The 24,738-nt window shown below is 28.7% G+C and overlaps 1 pseudogene; it reads left to right on the forward strand.

Moving 5' to 3' along the window:
* The first annotated feature begins 14,901 nt into the window (after window positions 1-14,901).
* Window positions 14,902-21,842, forward strand: LOC145039263 (uncharacterized; annotated as a pseudogene).
* The last annotated feature ends 2,896 nt before the right edge of the window (window positions 21,843-24,738 follow it).

A 24,738-nucleotide genomic window follows, 5' to 3' on the forward strand; every position in this document is an offset into this window, starting at 1 on the left:
CGCAATGAAACTACCTCAAAATGACCATCAATCCAAAAAAGTCGTGGTTTGGACTAAAACCCCAAAAAAATACATACCATAGGGACCGTTTTTGCAATTTTATAATAGTTAAAAAAAAGGAGTAAATTACATGAATGGTCCCTATGGTTTGAGCTAATTTGCATGTTTGGTCCCTAACTTATTTTTTTAACTCTGAAGGTCGTTACTATTAGTTTTTGTTGCGTGCTTGGTCCCGTTCATACCTAAAAAGACTATTTTACCTTTGATTTTTTAATTTATTTAAATAAACACACACCTAACCTCACTTCCACCTCACTTTACATTACCTTACCTACCTCATCTTATTTAAATAAACTAAAAAAATCAAGGGCAAAATAGTCTTTTTAGGTAAGACAAGGACCAAATGTGCAACAAAAACAAATTGTAGGGACCTTCCGAGTTAAAAAGTAAGTTAGGGACCAAACATTCAAATTACCCCAAACCATAGGGACCATTCGTGTAATTTACTCTAAAAAAATATAATACTTAAAAATACATTAATTAAAAATTACGAAACCTAAAACATTTAATACCTGAAAATACATTAACTAAAAAACATGAAACCTAAAAATACATTAATAAAAAAATAGCACCTAGAAATTATATTTTATCTTGAACTTTTCACAACCGTTCATCCAATTTTTTCGTCCTGTCTCTGACATGCTACTCAGATCTATGACAATCGAAAATAACATGTGATAGTTCGGTTAATGTAATATTTTATTGAAATTAGTTTGTATTAGATTTGTAAGGGATATATTTCTTTTTATGAGAATTTTTATTTTTAAACACTTCATTTATGTTATTTATTTAAAAACAAATAAGACCTAAAACTGATATATTAAATAATACAATACTTAAGAATATGGTTAATTTTATTTATGGTTTAATTAAAAAATATAAAAATACAAAAGAATATGATTACCTATATATTTGGTTTGAAATTTAATTGAAAAATAATAGTTTAATTTCATTCAGCTACTTAATCATCATACAACTCTTCCATTCAACCTCTATTCAATCCTAATCACCATCTATTTAACTCTTATTAAACTCTCATCATGGATTCTCTAAGTACTATATTTTCCAACTTAAATCACCTGTGCAACATTAACAGTTTTACCCCTATGGATTTTGGATGTCTAAATTGGATTTAATTTGAATTTTAGTTTTCTTGTTGCACTTTCTAAGTAGTTGGTGTTTCTGTGTAACACCTATGTTCCAGATTGGTTAATCTTGCTTTTATAGGGGACCAAAGATTAAGGTTTGGAGGAAATCATGGGCCATGACGTGGAAATTGTTTAATGAACTGTGTGTGATATTGGATCGCCACGGCGTGACCCAAGGTTGCCACAACATGACAACTGTCTTGGCCCAAGCACATGATTATGTTAGGGTTTGCTTCGTATTTAAACCCCTCTAAGTAATTTATGGGTTCCTTATCAGCCTCCATCATCCTCAAGTTTCAGAAACCCTAACCGTAATTCCTACTTGAGAGGTGTGAGTCTATTTTGGTGATCTTGGTTGCTTGGAAAGAAAGAAAAGGCATTGGAAAGGTTATATTGCTTATTGGCTGAAGTGAAGATTTTTTTATGCGTCTCTAGACCTTTATAAGTGTCTAAGTTTCTTGTTTTATGGCTTAAAGTGGTTATATGTTGAATATTATCCCATGTTCTTCATACTTGAGCAAGTTTGGAAGGAAGGAACAAATAAAGTTGGCAACTTTATGACTCTCCTGAGTCTCATGAGCAACATATATTGTAATTCTAGGTTTTGGTTGAAGGTTCTTGATCTTACAAGAGTTTTGGTCATTTTTAGCCTATTTTTACCTAAAATGGACTCTAGACATGTATTGGTATGCATGTACATAAAGCTTCCACGTTTGTGATGATATGGTATTAGAAAACCCTTATTGGGTGGTTAGGTTAAGGACTTTTCATATTAAGGGCTTAATGGTTAAGATATTATGGTATTTGGCTTTATTTGGACCTAGGGTTGGAGATCTTAACCTCTTTGGGTGTTTTAATGGATAAAGTTGGAACCTTTCTCCATTTAGAGCATAGAATAGACCATATATGAGCTTTGGAGCTCTTGGAATCGCAGAAAACAAATTAATCCATTAAGTTGTTGGAATCTTAGCTCCCACGGTGTGGCCATAGGTCGCCATGGCATGGCGATTGGGAATTTCATGTATGTTTGATCGCATAAGGGCCATGATGTAGACAAGGAAGCACACGACGTGGTGGTTGACTAAAGGCAACATCGGCTGATGACTTTGATCGTTGACATTTTGACTAGTTTGAATTTTGTTCAAACTTGGGTGGAATTGAATAATTGTCTAAGGATTGGTCTCATCTTGGTTTTAGGAAGATTGAATTGGCTGTGTTGTTGCTGAGGTAGTTGTTGAGCTTCTGTTGAGTTGTTCAAGTAACTTTTCCTCACTGCACTCGTTGGTCGAAGGCACCAATATCGGGCCACTAGGTTATCTATCCTGGTATATATGATGAAGTTATGCTTGTTATATGTTAGATTAGTAGATTTGTATGATAGGTTATCTATCCTGGTATATATGTTGAAGTTATGCTTGTTATATGTTAGATTAGTAGATTTTTATGATTACCTATTTCCTGGTTATATGTTTATTTATTGCATATGTCGACATAGTGTGGTTAGGTTGAGGCGGTACTGCTTTGTGTTGTACGCCAACAAACTCGGGAGCAATCCAGTCATAAGTTGAGGGTCGGAAAGGGCATTACAGTCTTATATTGTGGGCTTGGGAGCAATCTAGTCATAAGCTAAGGTCCGAGAAGGGCATTCCGGTCTTATGACATCGGCTCGGGAGTAGGCGAGTCATGGGCTGTGGGCTCGATGGTAATCTGGTCCGATGACTATGGACCCATTAAACATATTGTTATATGTTTGTGTGTGTGGTATTTTGAGAGAACTCACTAAGCTTTGACTTACAGTTTTATTTCATGGTTTCAGGTACATCAGATGATCGAGACAAGGCAAAGGCAAGATTTGCACATCATCCTTGGATATTTTGTTGATTAATGATTTTGGGATACTTTGAATTTAATTATGTTCTTGAAAACAATGTTTTTGTATGGTTTATGAATTATTAAAGGGTTTTAACAATGAAAATTTTTACTACGATTTTTGGGATATTACATTCTGAGAAGTTTCTTCCTACAAATCTTGTTACTTCCACATTTTCAAAAGCTTCCTACACATTTTTTTTGTGCAGCATGACACCAAAAAAGGAGAAGTTTATGTGTTAGAAACTAAAGGGGGCAATTTTGACATATATCTTTAAAAAGGGGGTCAAAAGGTTGTGATTCAAAAAAGTTAGCTAAAAAGAGAACGACTTAAATGGGTTGAACACTCAAAAGTCACCCAAAGTATACTCAAATGTTGGCAGTATCTAAATAGTAGTTCAAGAATTAACTTTTTTATTTTAAGGGCTAAACATTCATTTATTTGTGAACGATAACCTCCTAACCTCACTCTTTGAAAAATTAGTCTATTCTAAAAAAAATATGGAAATCTAAAATTTTTTAAATATTTTAAAGGCTAAACATTCAAATGATCACTAGTTGTGAGATCTACGTATTACACGGGTTTATTCTAAAAAAATATGAAAATCTAAAATTTAGAAAATTTGAATTTATAAGAAAAAAGAATGAAAAATATTGAACTATTGAAATTTAATTTTTAATTTGTTATTTTAACTATTTTATTTCTCTTTTAAATTTAAACAAATAATTTAAATAAATAAACAAATAAAAATAATTGGATTCAATTTATAAATTTAGAAATTAAATGAAAGTTGCATTAATGAAATTGAGATGTATTTATTATTACATTTATTAAAATTATTATATTTGAATATTATGTGGAATTTAATAAAGTGGAAAAAACCATAAAATGACAAGTGAAAAAAAAATAAAAAAAAACTTAGAAAATGTAATATATCAAATGCAATGAGAGTATCACATGTGGCAAAAAGATCTTTACTTATTAGGTTACTAGACGAATGCTCGCGCGTTGCGTAGAAACACCTATAAAGTTGAAATCGTTACAAATATATGTTTTTTTTTTAAATATAACAATAACATTGTTATTAAATTTGATATAATAAGTCGTATACTAAGTTGGTATAATATATTGATTATTTTGAGTTATATGATAATATATATATCTATTAAAACCAGATAAAAAAATATTCGTTTGAATGACCTACACCTACGGGTTACTCATTAATGAAAATAAAAAATAATATATGATTTAATGCTATTTATAGTTGTTATTGTTAATAAAAATTTTAAAATTTATTTGTTTAACGTTTTAATTTCTATCATTGTAATTATTTAAAACATCAAACATTGTTTTTTGCTTTTAAACATAATAATCATTTATATATAGTTAGTTTAACTATTGTTATTATAAGTTATTTTAAACTACTTATTTGAAAACATTTAATGGTTATAGAAAATGTCTTTGAGAAATATTTTAGTTAAATTGATATTACAATTTAGTTTTTGCATTTAGCACTACCATTTATCATTTTTAACTATTCATGAAATATTCTTTGGGTTTTTTAAGTGGAACTGAAATTTATATTTAAGTTGACCATTAATGTTATATTTAAATTAACAATTAAAGTATTTTATTAAAATTGTTCAAAAGTTGTAGCTTTAAACTGATAATGGTTTACATACAAAAACATATTAAATCTAATAAGTTAAGTATAATATATTAAAATTTAAAGATATAACTTTATAAGTAGTAGTAAATATACTATTTTAATATTGGAATTTAGTTTATTTATGAATACACTTTACCTTTGATATGTATTTAACTTTATTAACCAACTTATAATCATTATTAGAAAGACACTACAATTTATTACTTGTAACTATTTATAAAATATTTTTGGGTTGTTTAAGTTGAACTAAAATTTATAAGTAAGTTGACCATGTAATGTTATATTTAAATTAATAATTTAAATATTTTATCAAAACTGTTCAAAAGTTGTAGCTTTAAAATGATAATAGTTTACATACAACAACATTTTAAAATTAATAAATTAAGTATAATATGTTAAAACTTAAAGATATAACTTTATAAATAAAAGTAAAGATATTATTTTAATATTGAAATTTAGTTTATATATGATTACACTTTATGTTTGATATTTATTTAATCTTATTAACCAACTTATAATCATTATTATAAAGAAATTGAAAAATCATGAGAGTTTCAATTGAATGTGGTGAAATGAAAAATTCTTCTTTTATAAGTATACTAGGCGAATGTTCGCACGTTGTGCAAAAACACCTATATAATTAAAATCTTTACAAATATATATTTTTTTAAATATAACAAAAAACATTGTTTTTAAATTTGATATAATAATTTGTATACTAAATTGATATAATATATTGACTATTTTCAATTACATGAAAATATATACATCTATTATAATTGCATAATCTCAATCGTTTCAATGACTTTTACCTTCGAGCTACTCATGAATAAAATTAAATATAATATATGGTTTAATGTTATTTATAGTTGTTGTTATAACTGCATAATTTTAATCGTTTGAATGACTTCTACCCATAAGTTACACATGAATAAAATTAAATATAATATATGGTTTAATGTTTTTTTTATAGTTGTTGTTATTGTTAATAATTTTTTAAAATTTATTTGCTTAATGTTTTAATTTCTATCATTATAATTATTTAAAACATCAAACATTGTTTTTAATTTCAAAAGTAACAATATAATAATTTATATAGAGTTATTTTTAACTATTGTTATTGTAAATTATTTTAAGCTACTTCTTTGAAAACTTTTGACGATTTTAAAAATATCTTTAGGAAATATTTTAGTTAAATTAACATTACATTTTAGTTTTTGCATTTATCACTACAATTGATCACATTTAACTATATACATAATATTCTTTGGATTTTTAAGTAGAACTAAAATTTATATTTAAGTTGACACTGTAATGTTATATTTAAATTAACAACTCAGGTATTTTGTCCAAACTGTTCAAAATTTGTAGCTTTAAACTGATAATGGTTTACATACAACATATTAAATCTAATTAATTAAGTATAATATGTTAAAAGTTAAAGACATAACTTTAAAAATAAGGGTAAATATATTATTTTAAATTTGAAATTTAGTATATTTATGATTGCACTTTAAGTTTGATATTTATTTAACCTTATTAGCCAACTTATAATCATTATTAGAAAGACACTACAATTTATCACTTTCAACTATTTACAAAATATTTTTTGGGTTGTTTAAGTTAAACTAAAATTTATATTTAAGTTGACCATATAATGTTATATTTAAATTAATAATTTTAGTATTTTATACAAATTGTTCCAAAATTGTATCTTTAAAATGATAATGGTTTACATCCAACAATATATTAAAACTAATAAATTACGTAAATTGTTAAAAGTTAAAAACATAACTTTATAAGTAGAAGTAATATATTATTTTAATATTGAAATTTAGTTTATATATGATTACACTTGAGGTTTGATATTTATTTAACCTTATTAACCAACTTATAATTATTATTAGAAAGAAACTGAAAAGTAATAGGAGTTTCAAATGAATGTGGTGAAAGGAAAAATGCATGAGAGTTTCAAATGTATGTGATGAAAGAAAAAATGATTCCTTTATAAGTATAGTATGCGAATGTCAGCGCGTTGCACAGAAACACCTATATAGTTTGACTAGTTTACCAATATATGTTTTTTTATACATATATCAATAACGTTGTTGTTAAATTTGATATGATAATTTGTATACTAATTTGATATAATATTATAATTTCAATCGTTTGAATGACTTCTACCCGCAAGTTACACATGAATAAATTTAATATAACACACGGTTTAATGTTATTTATAGTTGTTGTTATTGTTAATTAATTTTTTAAAATTTATTTGCTTAATGTTTTAATTTATTTCATTATAATTATTTAAAACATTAAACATTGTTTTTTTATTTTAAATGTAACAATATAATAATTTATATAGAGTTATTTTGTATGATTGTTAATGTAAGTTATTTTAAGCTACTTATTTGAAAACTTTTAACGATTATAAAAATATATTTTGAAAATATTTTAGTTAAATTGAGATACCAATTTAGTTTTTTCAGTTACCACTACAATTTATCACTTTTAATTATTTACAAATATTCTTTGGTTTTTAAGTGGAACTGAAATTTATATTTAAGTTTACACTGTAATGTTATAATTAGATTAGTAATTTAAGTATTTTGTCTAAATTGTTCAAAAGTTGTTGCTTGAAACTCATAATGGTTTGCATACAAAAACATATTAAATCTAATAAATTAAGTATAATATGTTGAAAGTTAAAGACATAACTTTATAAGTAGAAGTAAATATATTATTTTAAAACTCAAATTTAGTTTATTTATGATTACACTTTAGGTTTGATATTTATTTAACCTTATTAACCAACTTATAAACATTATTAGAAAGATAATACAATTTATTACTTTTAAATATTTAAAGAGTATTTTTGGGTTATTTAAGTTAAACAAAAAATTATATTTAAGTTGACCCTGTAATATTATATTTAAATTAATAATTTAAGTATTTTATACAATTTGTTCCAAAGTTGTATCTTTAAAATGATAATGGTTTACATCCAACAATATATTAAAACTAATAAATTAAGTATATTATGTTTGAAGTTAAAAAACATAACTTTATAAGTAGAAGTAAAAGATATTATTTTAATATTGAAATTTATTTTATATATGATTACACTTTAAGTTTGATATTTATTTAACCTTATTAACCAACTTATAATTATTATTAAAAAGAAATTGAAAAGTCGTGGGAGTTTCAAATAAATATGGTAAAAGGAAAAATGTATAGGAATCTCAGAATGTGGTGAAAGGAAAAATGCTTCATTTATACGTATACTAGGCGATCTGTCCGCCCGTTGCGCAGAATCACCTATATAGTGGAAGTCTTTACAAATATTTTTTTAATATAACAATAAATTTGTTGTTAAATTTGATATAATAATTCATATAATAAATTGATATAGTATATTGATTATTTTGAATTATATGATAATATGTACATCTATTATAACTGCATAATCTCAATCGTTTGAATGACTTCTACATGTGAGTTAGATATGAATATAATTAAATATAATATATGGTTTAATTTTATTTATAGTTGTTGTTATTGTTAATTAATTTTTTAAAATTTATTTACTTAATGCTTTAATTTCTATCATTATAATTACTTAAAACATCAAACATTTTTTTTTTATTTTAAAGGTAACAATATAAGCATTCATATAGAGTTATTTTTTACTATGGTTATTGTAAGTTATTTTAAGTTACTGATTTGAAAACTTTTAACGATTATAAAAATATCTTTTCGATATATTTTAGTTAAATTGAGATTACAATATATTTTTTGCATTTATCACTTTTAATTATTTACAAATTTTTCTTCGGTTTTTTAAGTGGAAATTAAATTTATATTTAAGTTGACATTATAATGTTATATTTAAAGTAACAATTTAAGTAATTTGTCCAAACTGTTAAAAAGTTCTAGGTTTAAACTAATAATGAGTTACATAAAACAACATATTAAATCTAAAAAATTTAGTATAATATGTTAAAATTTAAAGACATAACTTTATAAGTAGAAGTCAAGATATTATTTTAAATTTGAAATTTTGTATATTTATGATTACACTTTAGGTTTGATATTTATTTAACCTTATTAACCAACTTATAATCATTATTAGAAAAGCACTACAATTTATCACTTTTAACTATTTACAAAATATTCTTTGGGTTGTTTAAGTTAAACTAAAATTTATATTTAAGTTGACCCTGTAATGTTATATTTAAATTAATAATTTATGTATTTTATATAAATTGTTCCAAAGTTGTATCTTTAAAATGATAATGGTTTACATTCAATAATATATTAAAACTAATAAATTAATTATAATATGTTAAAAGTTAAAAAACATCATTTAATAAGTAGAAGTAAAGATATTATTTTAATAATGAAATTTATTTTATATATTATGACACTTTAGGTTTGATATTTATTTAACCGTATTAACCAACTTATAATTATTATTAGTAAGAAATTGAAAAGTCATGGGAGTTTCAAATGAATGTGGTGAAAGGAAAAATGCTTCCTTTATAATATAGTACTAGGTGAATGTCCGCACGTTGCGCAGTGGGATACTTATGTAGTTTAATATGGTTATATATGGTTTATTGTATTGTGAATAAGCCATACATAAAACTTGTATGCGATTAAATAACATGTATATTTTTTGATTTATAGATTTTTTATCATAATAAATAATGATTTTTTTACTATTAGTTTAAAATTTTAAATGTAATTTTTATGTACACATTAGTATCTGATTTAATTAGTTGATGATTGATTAGATGTAGATTCTCATTTGTGGTCGTCTATTTATGTTGAACCTCATAAAAATACATATTTAACGACTTTTGTTAGTTTTTACTATTGAATAGAAAATGATGCCGTATTTTAAGTAAATATAAAAAATCTCATTCTCAATTTATTTTGAGATAGTAACATATTTTAAGTTAATATAAAAAATCATATTCTATAACTAATGAAAAGAAAAAACGGAGCCAAAATTTTTAACTATAATAAAGTTAATTTCAATTAAAAAGTGTTCAATCGAAGATAATATCATTCAATAAACATCATAAGATATTACGTTATATTCAAATTACATGCATCATTTTTGGAAGAGTCATTCAAAATATATGAGACTATAGTGCCTAATACAACAATGTAATAACCAAATGACCCTAACATATTTTAAATGAAATATAATTATAATATATTATCTATGCAACTAAATTTCTGCACAACATGTGAGATTCGTCTACTATATGGTATTCTTCTATTATATTATATTATAGTATAAACATTATATTTGGAAAACCACTTTGAGTTTTATTGTAGTTTATAACATTAAATTTGTGATGGGCTGTATTTGACACATATTTGTGTATTTATATCTATATTATATATTTAAAACAAATCTTATATAAACATCCAACCTAAATATTCATCTTCAAGTTTTCTTTCTTCGGCACGTAAACAAACTTTTGTTATAAAGTCAAAAATTGAATAAAAGACACTTAATTGTATGATCATGATATATTGTATTTTGATTTTGGCTTATACAAAACATGCATGAGCATATATTAATAATTTATCTCTTGTTTTGGGTAATTCGAATAAGATAGCTTCAAATCCAACGTATCAAATGGATTACCCATTTACTAAAGTCTAAAACCTAAAAACTCAAACATGTTCTAATACCATACAAATGCATGAGGTTTTAGCAACTTATTATCTCATATGAATTACAATTGATTATGTGTGATTAATTATTAAGAAGGTGAAAAGGTTTGGGGGTTTCAAATGCATGAGGTTTTAGCAAATTATTGTGGGGGGTTTCAAATGCATGACAATCAAGGGAAAATGCATGCTTTATAAATATGTAAGATTATATGATATAGACTAGGGCTTCCCATGGCCACTTCTTTCCAATCTAAGGACCAAGAATGATATAATTAAAACCCAAAGGACGAATTCGATATTACCTGAAAGCTGAGGTGTTACCTTTAAGCTATTTATTTGAAAACTTTAATGATTATAAAAATATATTTTAAAAATATTTTAGTTAAATTGAGATTACCGTTTAGTTTTTGCATTTAACACTACAATTTATCACTTTTAACTATTCATAAAATATTCATTGAGTTTTTTAAGTGGAACTAAAATTTATTTAAGTTGACAATATAATGTTATATTTAAATTAACAAATTATGTTTTGTATCCAAACTGTTAAAAAGTTTTATCTTTAAATTAATAATGGTTTACATACAACAACATATTAAATCTAATAAATTAAGTATAATATTTTAAAAGTTAAAGACATAACTTTATAAGTAGAAGTAAAGATATTATTTTAATATTAAAATTTAGTTTATCTATAATTACACTTTAGGTTTGATATTTATTTAACCTTATTAACAACGATATAATCATTATTAAAAAGATACTACAATTTATCACTTTTAACTATTTATAAAATATTCTTTGGGTTGTTTATGTTGAACTAAAATTTATATTTAAGGTAACTCTGTAATATTATATTTGAAATAACAATTTAAGTATTTTATCCAAATTGTTCAAAAGTTGTTGCTTTAAAATCATAATGGTTTGCATACAACAATATTTTAAAACTAATAAATTAAGTATAATATGTTAAAAGTTAAAAACATAACTTTATAAGTAAAAATAATGGTATTATTTTAATATTGAAATTTAGTTTATGTAATTACACTTTAGGTTAGATATTTATTTAACTTTATTAACCAATTTATAATCATTAATAGAAAGAAATTGAGAAGTCATGAGAGTTTCAAATGAATGTGGTGTAATGAAAAACGTTTCCTTTATAAGTATACTAGGCGAATGTCCACACGTTGCGCAGAAACACATGTATAGTTGAAGTCTTTACAAATATATGATTTTTTTAATATAAGAATAACTTTGTTGTTAAATTTGATTTAATAATTCGTATATACTAAATTTATACTAGTATAATGTATTGATTATTTTGAATTATATGATAATATATATACATCTATTATAACTGCATAATCTCAATCGTTTGAATAATTTCTACCCGCGAGTTATACATGAATAAAATTAAATATAATATATGGTTTAATGTTAATTATAGTTGTTGTTATTGTTAATTAATTTTTTTAAATTATTTTCTTAATGTTTTAATTTTAATCATTATAATTATTTAAAACATGAAACATTGTTTTTTAATTTTAAAGTTAATAATATAATCATTTATATAGAGTTATTTTTAACTATTGTTATTGTAAGTTATTTTAAGCAATTATTTGAAAACCTTTAAAGATTATAAAAATATATTTAGGAATTATTTTAGTTAAATTGAGATAACAATTTAATTTTTGCATTTATTACTAAAATTTATCACTTTTAACTATTTACAAAATATTCTTTGGTTTTTAAGCGGAATTGAGATTTATATTTAAGTTGACATTGTAATGTTATATTTAAAATAACAATTCAAGTATTTTGTTCAAAGTGTTCAAAATTTGTAGTTTAAACTGATAATGGTTTACATACAACAACATATTAAATCTAATTAATTAAGTATAATATGTTAAAATTTAAAGACATAACTTTATAAGTAGAAGTAAATATATCATTTGAAAATTGAAATTTAGTATATTTATGATTGCACTTTAGGTTTGATATTTATTTAACCTTATTAACCAACTTATAATCATTATTAGAAAAACATCACAATTAATCACTTTTAACTATTTACAAAATATTATTTGGGTTGTTTAAGTTAAACTATAATTTATATTTAAGTTGACCTTGTAATGTTATATTCAAATTAATAATTGAAGTATTTTATACAAGTTGTTCGAAATTGTATCTTTAAAATGGTAATGGTTTATATCCAACAATATATTAAAATTAATAAATTATGTATCATATGTTAAAAGTTAAAAAAAATCACTTAATAAGTAGAAGTAATATATTATTTTAATATTTAAATTTAGTTTATATGTAATTACACTTTATGTTTCATATTTATTTAACCTTATTAACCAACTTATAATTATTAGAAAGAAATTGAAAAGTCATGGGAGTTTTAAATGAAATTGCTGAAAGGAAAAATACATGAGAGTTTCAAATTAATGTGGTGAAAAAAAATGTTTCCTTTATAATATAGTATGATATGATATGATGATATGATGATATAGATGTAGATAGTTGTAACACCATGGTTTCAAGGTATTTACACTTTTAACCTTGTTGTGTGAATTTTTTGGCACTTTGGTCCAAAACGCCAGACATTTTGCATAGAATGCTCGACGTTCAAACGTCAGGCGTTTTATAATGGACATCAGACATTCGCACGTAGAGTCCAAACCCTTATTTTTAGGGTTTGGACCCTATTTTAAGAATATTATGGCCTCAAATGACGTCGAATATGAAGTCAACAACCCTGCAATCTCCTTTGAAGATTTCAGAACAATCTTGAGTAAAGCTAGAGCGGCATGCCCAGAAGATCTTATCCACGAAAGATTTTTCACAACAGATAAGACCAAAAGTCTATACAACTTCCTAGAAGGAGCAGATTCAAGATTAATCCGACAAGCCTTTTCGGCAGGATTAAAAGACAATATCTATCAAAGCTGCAATTTGCAAGAACTAAAATTCTTCCCAACCAGTATGATAGAAACCATTAAGAATTTCCAAAAGAAAGTTCTCAAAGCAAAAGATGATCCAATTTACATCAGAGTCATCTCCTCTCTTCTAGAATGGATTCAAGAAGCAACACTTGCCCTTTATCACTATCTAGAAATTGGCTTAGCAAAAGCTAAAAAAGACATCGAACAATCTTGACCCATGGAAGACAAAGATCTCCCGTTCGAAGAAATCCTTCATCAAAATCATATCAACATCCTTAGAAGAATTTCTGAAAAGATCATTGAGATAATCTCAGGATCAAAGAAAAAAAGTTAATTATACAAATTCACACTGTATAATCACCAACTGGAGCTATGGCAACACCAGTAACAAAGACCTTGAACGAGCATCCAAATTCGGAGAACATTTCATGAACAACAACTTTGATGCATCTACCGCTACAAGACAAATCTTTTGTAAGCATGCGGAGTAGTTGTTTGAAGACCATCATTGCAACTACTACAAAAGCAATGATTCCACGACAAAGGAGGGTCCCTCCTCTGAAGATGACAAATCTTCATCATCTTAAAGAAAGATGCTTCACGCGACCCCAACCACTCAAGAAAATAATGCCTCCTACATTATTAAAAAAGATGCTCCGACATCAAAACGATGATAAAATCTTCGATCTAAATGCAACTAGCTTTTCCATCCATCCACAATAATGTAATCGTAAGTGGATAGAAACGCCATGCCTGACGTAATAAGCAATTATCAGACCCTCTCAATGTGTTTATAAATTGAGAGTTATGTTTTCATTAGAGGACATCACGACTACGAGTGCAAGAAAAACATTCTCTATCTTGTAAATTTTCAAATTAATGTATTGTGAGTAAAATCTCCCTTAGAAGGGAGAAGATGTAAAATATTGTAAGAGTACTCCCTTTTTGGGAACTCTTTTATCAATAAATCCATGTTTTGTTATACTTGAGTGTTCATACAAAAATAGAGTCATGAAACCTGTAAGCGACAGAGTGTCAGGTCAACGATGGTCAACAGTACCGTAGGCATGAAACCAACAGGAAAAGCAACCACACAGACCAAAGGATGATACAGGCTGGCTTGAATAGTTTCTATCTATGTAAGTATAACACCCACTCCAAAACACTTATTGATTAATGAGTTTTCTCTTTACAAATTTTGCATCTATTCCCTTCTCATTAAAAAACTCTGCACACTACCCAAACTGGATAAAGAAGTGTTATAAGTTGATTGGATATTCTAAGGACTTTAAACCTAAAAATGAAAATAGTAATCAAAATAATTTTGTGAAATTTTTTTCTCCTAATTCTTCTACTACTTCTTCTAGAAATGGAAGTACTTCTAATTTTCTTGTCTCTAATGGGGATTTTGAGTTTCATCAACTCACTAAGGATCAATATATCAAGTTTTTGAAACTAATTGGTGATAGACAAGTCAGTGAAGAGTCATCTGTCAGTGCTAATATGGCAGGTACTTGTTTATTTCAAGCTTTTAATGCTTCTGTTAATTCACCTAAATGGATTGTTGACTCAGGAGCTAATCAACATATGATTGCTTCTGAGTCACTTCTTCATGATACTTTGAATGTATCAAAATTAGATTTAGTAGTTAGTCATCCTAATGGTACATCTGCTAAAATTAAGAAAATTGGTAATCTGAATTTGTGTGATTCTTTAACCCTGTTTGATGTATTTGTTGTTCCTGATTTCAATGTGAATTTATTGTTAGTTCATAAGGTTTGCAAAGATAGTAATTGTAAAGTTGTGTTTAATGAACATAGTTGTAAAATTCAGGGTTTACAATCAAAGGTGATGGTGGGGAATGGTAGAGAGTCCGGGGGTCTCTATTCCATAAATAGTGTACCTTCAGGTATTTTTTTTAGTCTTGCTAAGTTCTCTTCTGTTTGTTGTGTGTCTAAACTAACATGGTACCATAGGCTTGGTCACCCTTCTAATCAAGCTTTGGGTGTTTTAAAAACTAAACTTAGAATTGGTAATGAAAGTCTTACTCCATGTGATGTTTGTTATAAAGCTAAACAAACTAGATAATCCTTTCATGTTAGTCAACACTCTACTTCTAAACTTGGTGAGATGATGCATCAAGATGTTTAGGGTCCCTATAGGGTGACAACTGTTGAAGGATTCAGATACCTTTAACCATTGTGGATGATTATACTAGGGCTACTTGGGTCTATCTGTTGAGGTCCAAAGATGAAGTTTATGATTGTATTGTTGTTTTCTTTAGTATTCTTCTTAATCAATTTTGTGTTCAAATTAAAACTGTTAGGTCGGATAATGGGACTGAATTTTTAAATAACAGGATGAAATTTTGAATTGAGTCAAAAGGAATTTTGCATCAAACCTCTTGTGTTCATACTCCACAACAAAATGGGGTTGTGGAAAGAAAACACATAAACATTTTGAATGTTGCTAGGTCCCTTATGTTTCAGTCTGCTATTCCACTAAATTATTGGGGAGATGCAATCTTAACCTCAGTTTTTTAATCAATAGAATTCCTACTTTTGTTTTAAATGGTGCATCTCCTTATGAACTTGTTTATAATAGTGTTCCGGTTTTTGATAAACTTAGAGTGTTTGGTTGTTTATGTTTTGCCACTAAATTGAATAATTTAGATAAATTTTCTAAAAGTGCAGCTAAGTGTATTTTTCTTGGATATTCTTCTGATAAAAAGGGTTACAAAGTTCTTAGTCTGGACTCAAATCTTGTTTTTGTTTCCAGGGATGTAAAGTTCTATGAGTCTGTGTTCCCTTTCAAGCATAAATCTTCATCTTTGACTGATAGATCTAATATTCCTATGAATCCAAATGATTTGTTTTCCTATGATGAGTCATTTAATTCTAGTTATATTCTTGATAACACTAGGGTAGAAAACTTGGATAGCAACTATCAGTTGGATGGTGCTAATGTAGACCATGACTTGGATGAGACATGTCCCTATGATGTCAGCAACCAGACTGGTGAGGCATATGTGCCTCCCACTGGTGAGATGTTTCCAGGTTCTTCTACATTGACTGAGGAAAATGTTTTAAATAATTCTGATCCTTCTGATAGTTTGTCAACTAGGGAAACTAGATCTGGACGTAGTATTTACATGCCAGTTAGATTTAGTGACTATGTTATTGAAGGAAAACATAAATATGGTATAGAAAGATCTGTTAACTATTCAGCTCTTGATAATGATACTTTTTGTTTTGTTTCAAGTCTTAATAAAACTGTTGAACCAAAGAGTTATAGTGAGGTAGTCCTTGATCCAAATTGGATTAAGGCCATGGATGAGGAAATGAAGGCCCTTTATAGAAATAACACTTAGGAAATTACTAATCTTCCCAAAGATAGAAAAGCTATTGGATGTCGATGGATATATAAGATTGAATATAAGTCTAATGGTGATATAGAAAGATATAATGCCAGACTTGTTGCTAAAGGATATAATCAAAGGGAAGGAATATATTATGAAGAGACTTTCTCACCTGTGGCCAAAATTGTAACAGTTAGAGTGGTTCTTTCTTTGGCTGTTCATAATTCTTGGCCTATTTTCAACTTGATATTAATAATGCTTTTTTGTATGGAAACTTATCTGAAAATGTTTTTATGAGTTAACCTGAAGGGTATCATTCTAAGGGTGATACTAGAGTGTGTAGACTATTGAAATCGCTTTATGGACTTAAGCAGACCACTAGAAAATGGAAAGAGAAGTTGTGCTCTTCTCTTTCCAGCTTTGGATTCAAACAAAGTATGAATGATTATTCCTTGTTAGAATTGTTCAAGATTCTTTTGTGGTTCTTCTTGTTTATGTGGATGATATTATTTTAACTAGAAATAATGAAACTGAGTTAAATAATGTCAAAAAATTTCTTAAATCACAGTTTTTAATAAAGGATCTTGGTGATTTGAAGTATTTTCTTGGTATTGAAGTCTCAAGAACTGATAATGGTATCTGTCTTAATCAAAGAAAATATTGTATGGAGTTGCTCCATGAATTTGGGATGCTTGCATGAAAACCTGTTAAAACTCCTTTATAATCCAATCTTGTTATTAATTAGAGAATCAGATCTGGATAAATCAACTTATTTGGTTGATATAATTGAATATCAAAAGCTTATTGGAAAGTTGATTTATCTAACTATTACAAGGCCTGATATTGCATATGATGTTTAGATGTTAAGTTAGTATATGCACACGCCCTACAAGTCTCATGTTAATATTGCTTTCAGTAGGTTATTAAGGTATTTGAAAAATAGTCCAGGTATGGGTATTCATTTAATTAAAACAAATTCTTTTGATTTAGTTAGCTTTGTTGATGCTGACTGGGCTAAATGTTTGTTTAGTCGTAGGTCACTAACATATTATCTTGTGTATATAGGAGGGTCACTGGTCTCTTGGAAGAGCAAGAAACAGAGTACTGTTTCTCGCTCCTCCAAAAAGTCTGAATATTGGGCTCTAGGCAGCATAACCTGTGAAATTATATGGATTTTAAAATTGATTTTTGATTTAAATATAAAACCAAAGTTACCTGTAAATATTTTTTTGTGATAATGAGTCGGAAATTAAGCTTGCTTTGAATCATGTCTTTCATGAAAGAACAAAACACTTTGAAATTGATCTACATTTTGTAAGAGAAAAAATTGAAAATGGAGTGTTAAAAGTTAATAAAATTGTGTCTTTAGAACAAAATGCAAATATTTTGACCAAGTCTCCTGGTAGTAATCAACATGAATATATTGTGAAGAGACTTAATATGGTTAATGTTTTTAAAAGTAACTAAAAATTGTTTTCTGAAATTAATGTTTAGTTTGAGGGGGGATGTTGAGAATAGTAAATGTTTTAATATCAAACTTAAACATTAATATATAAAGGATTCAGGGTAAGTATTGTATTTTATATACTTGTGTGGATGTTTTATGAAAAGTGTGCAGGTTATGTCGGGTTTATGCGCGGGTTATAATCCGGGTTATGGATGTATCCATGATATTAGTGACCCGGGTATATATTTGGTAGATGGAGACCGTTTGTCTCATTCACATCAAGATATTTTTACAGAGTTCTCTTTCTTTCGTTCTTTAGTCATCAGTTTAGGGTTTGTTCATGTTGTAGAGTTAGTTCTAGACAATGTTTTAAAACCCGGGTCGACCCGGCCGGTTGAACCGGTTGAACCGTGACCCGGGATAGAAAACGGGTTAATCAAGACCGGGTTTTTGTTAAAATACCGACCGGATCGAACCGGCCGGGTTTACCACGAACCGCGGATGAACCGGGTATTGTGAACCGGTAAAAACCGGGTTGGCCCGTATATTAGGGCTTAATTAGTTGAGTATCTTGTATCGCTCCAGGCTACAAAATAGAGTTCCCGTTCTTCGTTCTTCTCTGGGAAACAAACGCAGCACATCGACTTCCGAAAGTGTATACCAGTCGCCTCATTCTCCTCCAGCGAATTCATTCTCCGACGACTTCATTCTCCTCCAGCCGCCTCCAGGTGAGTTTCCGATTCCATTCCTTTCTTTTTCTTTTTGCTGCTAAATCGACTTCCGATTTCCTTTCTTTTCTTTTTTCTTTTTTTCTTTGCTGCTACATCGACTGGTGTTTCAGTCTGAAACTTTCAGAAGTGCCTTGGTAAGTTGGTTGTTCCTTCTCCCCCTAAACCCAATGCAGTGATGACCGGGTCGACCTCAACAGCAACTGCAATGCAGTGACTTCCTTTTTCTTCTCTAATTTGTCTTTTATTCTCTAATTGACTTTGAAATCAGTTGAATTTACAGTTCATTTATTGTTAATTATCAATTACAGGTGATAGATTTTGTTAGTTTATTTATTCTTAATTATCAATTACAGGTGAAATCAATTAAAGTTCATATATTGTTAATTACCATTGTTTCAAGATTTTGTGACAAATTTGGTTAGTTTACATTTCATTTATTGTTAATTGGTCATTGTTTCAAGGTTTTGATTATGTAGATTATGAAATTAGGATCCAATTGACATATGTTTATTGATTATAAAATTACTTTTCAATGCAGTTAGATATGGAATCAAGGGAAGAACAACCATTGCAAGCACAATCTCAAACTCAATCCCATTCTTTGGTTCAATCAAATGTACGAACAAAGACGGATATAGCATGGGAACATGTTACTCAAGTCGTTGATGAGAAGGGGAAAAAGGCATGGATATGTAACTTTTGTCAAAAAGTTATAGGTGGTGGTGGAATAAACAGGGTTAAGAAACATCTTGCTAGTATTAAAGGTGAGGTAGCAGCATGCCCAAAAGTTAGTCCAGAAGTACGGTTTACAATGCAAGGAAAGTTGAAAGAGACTGCCCAAAAAGAAAAAGAAAAACGCACCACTAGTGTTACTATCTTGGATGATGATGAAGAGATGGAGGAAATAGAAATGTCAACTGTGAAAAAGGGTAAAAGGAAATCTACTTCAAACTTGCATCCATTTTTTACAAAAGGTATAAATGATCCTTCCCAACCCACTATTAAATCTGCAATGCAAAGTAAGGCAAAAATACATGATGTGGATTTAGCTATTGCTATGTGGTTTTATGATGCATGTATACCTATGAATGCTTGCAACTCTCCTTTTTTTTCAACTTATGGTAGATAAAATAGCAAGTATTGGTTATGGGTACAAAGCACCTAATTATCATGCTCTGAGGGTTAATTTATTGACAGATGCAAAAAAGTCAGTTTCATTGATAATTGATTCGTTAAGAAGTCAATGGGTTGATACAGGTTGCACAATTATGAGTGATGGGTGGAGGGATGTTTCACAACGACATTTGATTAATTTCTTGGTTTATTGTCCGAAAGGGATATCATTTCTTAAATCTGTTGATGCATATGATATAGAGAGCAATGCTACAAATTTGTGTAATTTGTTTGCTGAGATTGTTGAAATGGTAGGAGAAAAAAATGTGGTTCAAATGGTAACTGATAATGCTGCTAATTACAAGCTTGCTGGTACTAAGTTATGTGAAAGATATCCTTCTATTACTTGGTCTCCATGTGCAGCGCATTGTCTTAATCTTGTATTAAAGGATCTTTCAGAATTGGATAATGTGAAAAGTTTGGTCAATCTTGCAGCGAGGGTGACTATTTTTGTTTATAATCATAAGTGGCCGTTGAATTGGTTAAGAAAAAGACCCGGTTGGAAAGAAATTATCCGTCCAGGTGCTACTCGGTTTGGTACCGTGTTCATAGCATTGCAAAGTTTGTATGACCATAAAGAAGATTTACAAGCAATGGTCATATCTAATGAGTTTAAGAAGATGTTGAAAGTGGGAAATGCGGTTGAATGTAAACAGATTGTCTTGAATGAAATCTTTTGGAAGAATTGTTTGATTACAGTGAAAGTAATGACTCCTTTGTTAAAGCTTTTGCGGTTGTGTGATTCGGATGAAAAACCTGCAATTGGTTATGTTTACGAGGGAATGCGTCGGGCAAGAAGAGGGATTAAGGAATTGTTTAAGAAGAAGAAGGAGTTATATAGGCCTTACACTAACATAATTGATAGCCGTTGGGATAGGATGTTAAGAAAAAGTATTTATTGTGCGGCTTATTGGTTGAATCCTGTTTTCCAATATGATCATGCAAATCTTTGTAAGAAGAATGAGGTGTTTCAAGGCGTTCTTGAAATGGTTGAGAAGACTTTTAAAGGTGATGACGTGTTAAATATTACCTTGAATTTAGGGAGGTTTCATGATGCTGAAGGTACCTTTGGTAGATCTAGTGCCGTTGCTTCTCGTAATCTTACTCGTCCAGGTATGATTTAAACTTAATGTGTCATTATTATATATAAAATATTGTATTTTCTAATAATTTTTTTGCTAACTATATCATTTGTAGATGAGTGGTGGAAGTTATTTGACGGAGATATTCCGGTTTTGCAAAAGTTTGCTATTAGAATATTAAGTCAAACGGCATCTTCTTCCGGTTGCGAACGTAACTGGAGTGTATTTGAAAGGATTCACACGAAACGGAGGAATAGATTGGAACATCAAAGGCTAAATGATCTTGTATTTGTTCATTACAATTTGCGTTTACAAAATAGGTATGGTAACTTGCTAAGATATACTATGCTATAAAATGACCAAGTTATATTTGAGATTTTTTTGAATGTTTTTGTAGATTGAAGGTTGATATGAGGTCTTACGATCCTGTTGACTATGGAAATATTGATAAGACGGGATTTTGGGTGGTTAAAGAAGAGCGGGAAGGAGAACTTAATTATGATGATTTAGAAAATATGCTTGATGAGCAAGAGCATGAACCGGCTTCTGAATCACAAGGTGACCATGTTGATCATGAAGTTGATAGTGAATTTCAGTTACTAAGTGACCGCGAGATCGATGCTTATAATACTCCAATTTCTCAAGATCCATGATTTGGTTTGGTCGTAACGTGTTTGGATTTGTCTACAACTATGTTTTCTTTTGTTATTTATACTTTATGTTGCTGTTTGTTGTGTTAAGATTGATCTATAACATGTTATTAATACTCTATGTGGTTGTTTGTTGTGTTAAGATTGTTTTTTGTGTTTAGATTAAACTTTGTTGACATCAAATTATTGGTATTATATGTCTATGTAGCATGGAGGAAAGCAAAAGTATGTGAAAATAAAAAAAAATGCCATAAACCGGGTTGACCCGGCGGTTGAACCGGTTGACCCGTGAACCGGTCATCACACCGGGTCAACTAAAAACCCGGGTTTTAAAACATTGGTTCTAGATCTACAGATTCAGTTTTCATTTGAGAGTGAGTGATTTATGTAGTAAGGTTTGAGTTGTAATTTGTTTGATGTATAAACCATTTGTTTCATGATGAAGTTGGAAAACCGTTGAGTTGTTTAGATTTTGAGATGGTATCATATGTTGAACTTTAACCTATAGTTAGTATCATTTTAGTTTATATTTTCATATTTTTGATGTCACAAGGAAAGGAGATGAAGATACATAATATTAATTTCAAACCAATTTCCATGAAAAGGTCAATTTGTAATCTTGAACCTTATCTTTGGAGTTATATCATTTTAGTCCATATTTTCTTCTTTTTGATGTCACAAGGAGATGAAGACACTAATCTGAATTCCAAACCAATTTCCACAAAAGACCATTTTTTTTTTAATTTGAGCTTTATCGTGTGGAGTTATCTCATTTTACTCCATATTTTACATTTTTTATGTCACGATGAGATGGAGACGCATGATCTGAATTTCAAACCAAATTCCATAAAAGGATTAATTTGTGATTTTGAACTATATCTTGGAGTTATATCATTTTAGTTGTATTTCATCTTTTTGATATAACTCGAAGAAGACTCATAATTATAATTTCAAACCAATTTTCAACTTTTACAATTTAGATATTCTAATTGATTTGGAGATTTGTAGATAATTACTGATGAAAGATTTTCCTATAATCAACTCTAATTAATTTTATACTACATTAATATACTTCCTAATTTGGTAATTCTCACATTTTTGGGCTTGCTCTTAATTTAATTCATTTACAATCTTAATTTCTAAAAATGTCAATTTATAATTACGAACTTCATTTGGTGTTTTATCATTTTGCAGCATCTTTTTCATCTTTTGGTGTCATGTGTCTTGATTTCTAAGAAAATATCATTTATAATTTTGAACTTTATTATGATTTTTTTATGTGTCATGTCAATTGACCATAATCATAATTTCAAACCAATTCCTAAAACGGAAAAAAGGTATGAAACCAAAAATGGAATTAATTTACTCTTACAAGTTATAATAATTAAAAGAATGAATAGGAATATAAAATTAAATAATATTAATCATTACATGTACATATGTGGTACTATGGTAGTATACATATCTTTGACGTTCATCTTTTGTAGGAGTTATAATTGCATTTTGACACACATTACTAAAAGTTGTTTTATATTACGATTAACAAATAAATAAATGAATAATAATATTAACTTGTTAAGTAGGAATTTATAAATATAAAATTAACATTTAAACTATATATAGTTTAACAAACAAAATTGTTCAAAGTAACTAATTTTTTCTAAAACTCTTATGAGATTTATAATATGAAAGTTTAGAAAACAACAAAACAATAAATATCATTATATGTGTCTGTGTGTTACAGACTTATTAATTTAAAATGTTATATTTTTATTTTCTTACTCTTTTAACTTTAAGTTTTAACCACCAACAAAACAAAATTATTCACTATGTCTCTTGTTTTCTTATAATGAGAGAAAGATAAAGAAAAAAAGGGAGAAGAAAAGGAACGAGTAGCACCGGTGATGGTTTTGGTCGGAGTATAAATCTGAGAACAACGAACTCAGACACACAATTGAGATGCTCCGACGTGGACGACAAACTGAGACACATACTATTTTCCTGTGGAGCATTCTGCAGTGACTTGTGATAGATTTACTGAGATGTTCAAATATGAGTTTGTGCCAGTGGTTGAGAGAGAGCGGTTAACCCACGAGTTCCTGTTTCTCAAGCAAAAGACAAAGACGCTTACTGAGATCATTAGGATGTTCCATGAGAGGGCCCTATTTTTCCCTGAGCATGTGTCTTCGGAGTAGGCACGTGTGAGTCGGTATCTAAGTATCCCGAGGAAGGATATTCGTGAGTTCGTGACAAACACTTCATATCAGTCATTGGCTAAGCTGCAGACCAATTCCAGGAGGAGGGAGATTGGGATGGAGACCCAAGCGAGAGAGGAGAGGGAGACTCAAGAGAGAGATAGGAGGCAAGTGCAGTCGCAGTCGGCGACTACGCGGTTCAAAACCGTTGAATCGAGAGCTGGAGGCCATAAGGGCCGCACATGCAACAAGTGTGGAAAGGGTCATGAGGGACCCTGTCGTTCAGGGACCCATTTGCTACACGTGTGGCGAGGAGGGGCATATGGTGAAGGATTGCCCCAATGGATTCCAAATTTGCTTCAAGTGAAAGCAGACGGGTCACATGAGGTATGAGTGCCCTCATCTTGCATCGATTATAGTTCTAGCTCCTGCTCCTACTACTTTGTGTATTACTGATGGCCGACAGGGGAAGGTCGAGGCTCTGAGAGCTCAAGGGAGAGCATTTCAACAAACAGTAGAAGAGGCTCGAGCGGTACTGGATGTCATGGTTAGTATGTGTTTTCTTTATTATTTCGGTTGATTTGTTTTATGTTTACTTACGATATTGCTCTTGTTAGGTACTTTCCTTGTGAATTCAGTACCTGCTCTAGTGTTGTTTGACTTGGGTATGAGTGGATATTTTTTGTCATCATCATTTTGTCGCA

Source organism: Lactuca saligna, chromosome 4 (assembly GCF_052625555.1).
Source record: "Lactuca saligna cultivar CGN05327 chromosome 4, ASM5262555v1, whole genome shotgun sequence".
NCBI lineage: Eukaryota > Viridiplantae > Streptophyta > Magnoliopsida > Asterales > Asteraceae > Lactuca > Lactuca saligna.